Raw genomic sequence first — 7,812 nt, 5'->3', positions numbered from 1 at the left:
GGGCCGATCCATCTTTTTCATCATCTCTCCCGCTAGTCCCGCCTTTCACCCCATTTCTTTCTTAATCAGCTTTGCCCCTTGCCTATCCATTTTCTCTGATTCCTTAATTTTCTTTTCGGAAAAAAGAAAATTTTACAGGGAGTTGAAGTGATTCTTTCGTTATTTGTACAACATTGGGGGCCAACCAAAAAGATGCCAATAGGCAGGTTTTCTGTACTCTTTTTCTGAACCTTTATCGCCGTATCAGTTAGAGTGTGCCCTTCACTTTTCGATACATTCGAAGAGTCATCATTGCCGTTTCTTCGCTATTTAATTTTTTCTGGTAATATATCTTCTTAAACGAAAACTTTAATATCGAACACAATAATATGTATATGCAGGATGCATTCCTCCTATCAGAACGGTAAAATGTGGCCTTTCTTTGGATCACAGTTTGTATAGCATTTGATAATATTTCTCACAATATATTAATATAAACAGTACGGTAATTTGTGTTGCATAAAAAAGCTTACTTTTACAGGCATTTCAGACATCTCAGAATTGTCTAATACTCTTCAATATCATTCTCGCTTCTATCTATTCATAACTGTGACATTCGACGTCATCATGAGAGATCAAATCGATTTAATGAATTTTACCAGTTAGAAATATAAAGCCTCCTTTTTTCCTTCCGATCTATTAGTCAATCTTGGGCATCTCGAGCAATCCATCTTGCAATTCTTATCATCCAATCAGCTAACATTGATAAGCCAATGCTAATGTTTAGGTTAAGTAAGAAATACTGCAAGAAAAGAAAATAAATGCAAAAATGAACCTGATGATAACAACGAAAAATAGCTCAGTGGGTGAAATATATCTCATTAATTTAAAGTGCTGTGATGTAGCATTTCAATTGGTTAGTTAGTTGCATTTTCTAAATTTATTGTGCTTTCACTTACTCCCTTCATTCTATTCTCATGCTTGTCGCAGTTAGCCTTGTTTCTAACTGAAGTCGCATCAAGCATTACAATGTGAACGTTTAGTTGTATGAATAATGATCAGTTTTCGAGAATGACATATCCTCTAATAAGCATCCAATAGCTTTGTTTATTTAAGCTTGAATTGCTTTTAAAAAACCCGAGATCAAATAGAAAACTGTGGGAAGTCTAAGGAAATTTCAAAAAGATTTGCTGGGAGAAGAAAATAGATTATAGATATAACTGATAACAAACCTTTGGCTTAAACATAGTGTTCACTTGTTATGATATAGTCGTCGTAGTAATCAAACTAACACGTACGATGTGTCTACAAGTATATTTAAGAAATTTTGTCTACATTAAACATGATTGTCTTGTGACGAGAACTACGTTGACTTCTCCTCTTTGTTGAATGTTTACTAGACGATATGTCATCCTCTAGAATTGCTACGTGCAAGATCACGATTCATACAATTACAAAAGTACGAACATTTTCAGTGAGACAGGAGCGCTTGCAAATGCTTTTCTTTGCTAATATTGTGATTATTATGGCTAACCTAAAGGACATATTGTATATTTGTCGGTTAAACTATCTACTATAATGATCATTACATGAAAAGCATTTTCTGCATTTATACCATGACAAATTTAGTAGCATTCAATAATGATTTCGAACTCAATCTAAATGTAAATTGAAATGATAATTATGCGGAAAAATCACCGAGAACGAGTACTGAATTAGAAGAATTCAAATGGATTGAAAATTCTCTCCACCGCACACAGTGCAGTGTCTCATCGTGTCATCCTTCACTTTTGTGAATTTCTTTTTACCACTAAAATTATGGATAAAGTGTGGAAAAGAAAAAGGAAGTATTGAAGTGAGGATGAAATTTAGCAGACATGAGATGCTTCAGGCAAATGACCTGTGTGATTGCTATCGCGTTTTAGCAATCAGACGGCTGTCACTTTTGCCATTGCCGATAGTTAACAGGACATTTATAGAAAGGATGTAAAGAGGAGAAGGGCCAGGCGTATTCCCAGCATTAATGGCCATGTTTCATTTATGGAGATGGAAAGCACTTTGCATTGATGTTGGAGAGAGAGAGAGAAGGGGAAGACAGCTTGCTATCATGGTACTTTCTAAGTACTTTGTCTGTTTATACTCTCATAGATATCAGTACAACAAAACAGCAACAGATTCCTGCCTCTTACGTCTGTCATACCCTTACATCTTTTTTTAAGAAACTTTTTGAAGGGTATTTTCTCGTTCGAACAATTGAAGTCTACACAGCTCTGATAGCGTATGCTGGGATACAAGCAGCATACACATGCACTTTCTCTCATATTTTGTATGTGTGTCTGTGTCTATGTATATATATACATATATATATGCATGTATGTATTATGTACAAATGGATGTCTGTCCAGGCTTTTGAAGCATTCAGTGTTCCAATAAACTTTCAAATGTTGACAAGCGATTATATCTGAAGCTTGTCTAGTTCTCTGCGAACTTCATGCAGATGATATCCGGATACCCGCCCGGGTAGGTAGTTGGAACGTCAGAGCACATTTTCATGGAGAGGAATGACAGGAAGCATGAGCTATGTTCACTATTTGGGAAATACCCATCTGGTCTTTTTCATGCTTCTTCATATTCTCACTTCCGCTCATCATTCATTTTATTTTGCATTGTCAACAATTTTCTCACGCTTTTTCACATTATGCAAAGAATGAATGCTAAGGTTCCAGTTTTCTCCAAATTTTTACATTTTATTTCGAGAATTTCTTTACATTCGAGCTTCTCCGCAATGAGGACTTCGTCCTTTCGCGGAACGTAACAAGCGGAAAGGAACCGGCTTAAGAGATGTTTTGGCATTGGTATAGTTAGTCATACCTTCTTTTTATTTTATTATTTTGAATATGCAATGTCTGCATTAACGCACGACGTGGCCATCGCATTTGTTTGAATTATTTCCGAAATTTCATTGGATAATGATTTTTAAACTAATCTAGAAGAAAGGATCAGAGGAGATCATACAGTTGTCCATGTAGCAATAAGGGGTTCATCGGGAGATAGTGCTGAACCGAGTAAATATTCAATCAATAAAAAGGCCATCGAACCAACTTTAAGAAGTTTTTACACTACAACTTTTAAAATTCAAAATTTTAAATAACAATGATTATTTCCTTTCGGAATCCAACCATACATGAGTAGGCGACTTTTGGTTACTATTGGTCGACATCGGTTGCAAGAGTCCTGGGATTTCCAATTTAAAGTGCTGGAAGACAGATTTGGACCAAAATTCACAAAGTTCTCCCATTCAGAGTATATTGGTCAAGGCGGGAACTGTTGGAAATTTTTGAGTGTCCAATACTTTTCCAATATTTTGATTTCCTTTATTCCTTAAAAGATCTGTCTATTCCAAATGTATTGATCTTGCTGAGACTTTTCGATATTTGCTATGTTTGGCACATCTAGAAGTAGCCTAAAACTGTACGTCTACAGTCTCATATTGCTAAACTTTCGAGGTCATCTTTGAGAAAGAACATTACCAGAAGTATGTTACATTCTTAACCGATAAACAGTCAAGGAAGTAGGAATGAAAAAGTGCTACTGATTTCTTGAGAATCATCCACTAGTTCACTTTTTCAAACAGTGGAATATGCCGTTGCATCAATCAGTAAATTATTTCCAATTAAACAGGATTGTTTGAGAGGCTATGTTGATCTTCACTCTTCTTTTTAAAGTAGAAAACATTTGAAAACTTTACTCATTTATTAGGAATGGATACAAAAGTTAACAATGTACACGACAGAGAAAAATACGGATTTCAAATTGTTAGAATGAAGTACTTCAGTTAACAGGCAGTTGTTAATGTTAGAGAATTAGCAAAAATTTAATGTTAATCTGGAGACGAAGCTAAAAGTCATTGTTCAAAATGACTCTTCGAATACTAAAAGCTAAACTCGTTTGAGACGAATATCCTGACCGGTCCATTTGTAGAACTGCTTATTGAAAAAAAAATAAAAGTCTAAATTCTTTTAATTAGAAGCGATTATTGCAGTTAAGAATGTCGAAGCAATAAAGATTATTTTTCCATATTTACTTTCCAGAATATATTTTTATAACCATATCTATTTTTAATTCTCTGGAGGGATCTGTAATTATCATATAGCATAACAGGAATAAATCAGATCTCATTGCCAAGGGATTATCCAAACTAACTGAATAAACTGAATTTTCATCCTTTCCATTTTGTTCAAATTGCACTTATAGTTGAAAATAAGAATGATATGCGTTCTTCTATTCAAGAAGAAAGTAAAAGTTCCATCGATCGCTGTTCTTCCAATTAACTGATTTTATATCGATTGCTATTCATGTTCATGATATTATTATTCAATGAAAAATTGTACAATAATAATTATTCTTTCCTCATTTATTAAGCTAATTAAGCTTAGATGTAGGATTTCGGGAAAGGAACATCTCAGAAACATTTACTTCATTAATCCTTTATTCCAAAATGAACTAGCACATTTTCATTGAATTCTTCTTACTTGCCGAAAACAGCCTTCAAATGATACGACAGGCGACAGACTTAAATCTCTCGTTCTATCCATTTATCAGATATAATGCAAGTTTTGAAAAACACATTCTTAAGATTATCTGTACTACAAATATAACATTAAACTAAAGCAGGATGCAGTCCTTTAAATTATTCCATTGCGCACTTTTATTCAAATCGACTAGTCTTCTTTCAACTTCCTTGTTCATCTATTACTACCGATCACCCTGCGGAAATAGTACACATCTGTTAGAGTAACATCTGTTGCCATTGAAGAATACTTAGTTCTCTGTGCAACGATCGAGTTACCTAGGGATTTGAAAAACTTCATTTTCTCACTAAACCGAGAAACAATCGATCTTTTTTCTTTCTTTGTTTTATTTGGTCAGTAGGTAAGTTTCCATTCCGAGAAAATTTTATTTTTGTTTCCTTTTAACAAAAGAAATGGAAGTGAGCTGTTGAATTTTAAGTGAATTTATTATTAATTGAAAAGAGTTGAATCAAAAAAGCTCTTTATCATTTTGGAGAATAAGGCGGAATGGGAAAGGGATGAGATTAAACAGTGGATAAGGTGAAAAATCACATGTCAAGCAAGTTTGACCTCCAGGTTCCAGTCCTGTTTCATTCTGTATACTAAAACTGTGTCCACATCGTACCGTTTCCTCTCGGATTATCTCACATCACTCAGAATCATCAAGAAAGTCCACCTACCACCTACGGTCTGTCTGTCCGTCGACCTACCACAGTCAAACTTCTTTTCCTTGCCAGCAACGGATCCGCCTCTCTTCCTTCCAGAGACACTCATGTGATTGGTTAAGATACCATGAAAACAACTAGTTCTATTGTATATATATATATATATATATACATGTATGTGTGTGTGTGTGTGTATGTGTGTGTGTACTGCCTTAATTAATGTGTACTGCCTTAATTATCTCCTAGTGTTGTTCATAGGAAAATTAAAAAAGCAACGAAATGAAAAAAACGCACAGACATGCCACATACGTGTTGGATGATGTGGAGATAATTTTCTTGAAAGAGAGATGCAGAGAGAGAAAGAGAAACGAACCATATTTAAAACGTCAAACGGTCGAAGTCTTCGAAAGCTAAGATATAGCATATGCAAAATATTAGAATATGGTAGTAGAGGAGAAGAGTATTGATTGATTGATTGAAGTTTCGAAATAATTTCATTTGCAATACTCTTAGGAAGAGAGCACTTTCAGTAGGTTGACACTTGGCTAATTAAAATGGGCAATAACCTTTCTTTTTTGATAAGCCTTTAATCTTCATTTAATTTCATGTTAATGAGAAAATAAGAAAAAGATAATGAATTCAGAGCTGTAGAAAGGATAAACTTTATGAAATAATTTGCTGTGAACGACGTTATCTTAATGATGAGTCAACATTTCGTCAACTACTCTTGTCAACTACTTTCTTGGATTCAAACATTTGTTTTCTATTTGTTTATTAAACAAATTAGCAAACTAGCATTAAACAAACTGTTTATCAAACAAACTTTAGATAATTAAAGTATTACTTTAATTCAACCTGAAAGAGAAGTTCATATTAAACATTTAAAATGTTTGGAAGATAAAAGTATTGGCATTGTTGGGAAAGAATTATCTAAACCTAAAAAAAATGATGTATATGTCAGGTGAACATTGGAATGAATAAAAGAAGAAATACTGAAACTGAAATACCGAAATGATGTTATCAGTGAAACATATCTCTACCCAATGAGGAATGTATTGCGATACAGAAAGCATTTTCTTCTGATCCAAATTATTCACATATGAAATACGAGGAAGACAAAGAAATAAGAAGGATAAGTAAGCTATGATTGCTAGCAGTCATTTGAATTTTTGAATAATCTTAGAGCGCTAATTAATACCAATAATCTTATTGCTTTAGAAAAGTGATGAAATATCAATAATGTAGAAAAACGTGCCTTTATTTGGTCGTTATAAAACTTTTTTCCAAAAAGAAAACTATGGCCTTCTGTTGGCTGCTGCACGACTTCCTTCACTTGTAATTATGTCAAATGAGCTGGTTGTCTCTTCGGATCGACTGTCCTATCTGAAAGAAACAATCCCTTCAATATGTCATCCATCAAAAAGTTCATAAATTTATTCTTTTGGTTCTCTGTGGTTTTTAGCTCTTTCCTTTTCACTTGACAGGATGAAAACAAATATCAGTTAGCGAGCATTTTGATTTTTTGTCTTGACCGAATTTGACTTTTCGGAGAAATTTCAATGCTTTCCTGGAGATGAAGTCGAATGCTAAAAAGTACTCTTATTTTTTAATTTATTCTTAATCCCATTGCTTCTGTTTACCATCTTACAATATTTTAAACAGTCATTCGCGTTTCTTTCCCATCCACGAAAATTGAAAACGTATAACATCCTAAATCTGAGAGTGTCAGTTTCAGTTCAGATTCAGTATTTAAATATCATGAGCGCAATATTCTGTAGAACATCAACATTTTTCGACACTTCTCATATGTAAGGTGATTGTCAGTTTTACCAAAAAAGCTGCGAATTTGAAGAATTTGATTAAAAACCGGAGGAGAAAACATCTTCACAGTAATAACCGTCTAACTTCCATTTAACGTGTAAATAAGTGCTGTTAAGATTCTTTCCTTTTTTTATCACATGTGCTCTTACTTTCTTAAGTGATAGTAAAAATTACTTCATTCGAAAGAAGAAAGCATTGAAGACACACAGCAGTTTTTTGGTTTATAATCCTTGAAAGGCTCTCTTGTCAATAAATATATTGCTTAATCGCAATTATGAATAATTCAGGTATTAAATGTCTTCTATGCTAATGTAATAAGTAATTACGATTATTTCAAATAATTATCTGGCGAAATATGGATATAACTTACAATTCAAACTGAATAACCTGCCAAATGTATAACCAAACAGTTCTCCTGGAGGTGGACTAAAAAGTGGAGGAGGGATAAAAAATCAAAGGAAGTAGTAAAAATTATCTTGGAAGGTTTTATTTCGAGAAAGTTCTCATTACTACCACTGAAATCTCTAAGTTAAAAAATTCCTAATCTTTAATTTCTAAATTTATCGTTTCTTATACCGCACAAAAATATAGATTTCTTCTTCAAGATTATTTCAGTGTAAGACTTATTTTTCACTTGAGGATTTCCACTAATTCTGTGTCTTATTTCTGAAAATTGCCCAGTCTTATGGATGCTGCGACTTTCGCAGTGTTGCGATTTTCCTTAACGAATCTCCTTATAGCAAAGAAGTGTTGCTTTTTGAACTTCTGCCTTTATC

The sequence above is a fragment of the Loa loa genome, assembly GCF_000183805.2.
Source record: "Loa loa unplaced genomic scaffold supercont3.9, whole genome shotgun sequence".
In the NCBI taxonomy this organism is placed as follows: Eukaryota; Metazoa; Nematoda; class Chromadorea; order Rhabditida; family Onchocercidae; genus Loa; species Loa loa.
This window is presented reverse-complemented; position numbering follows the sequence as displayed.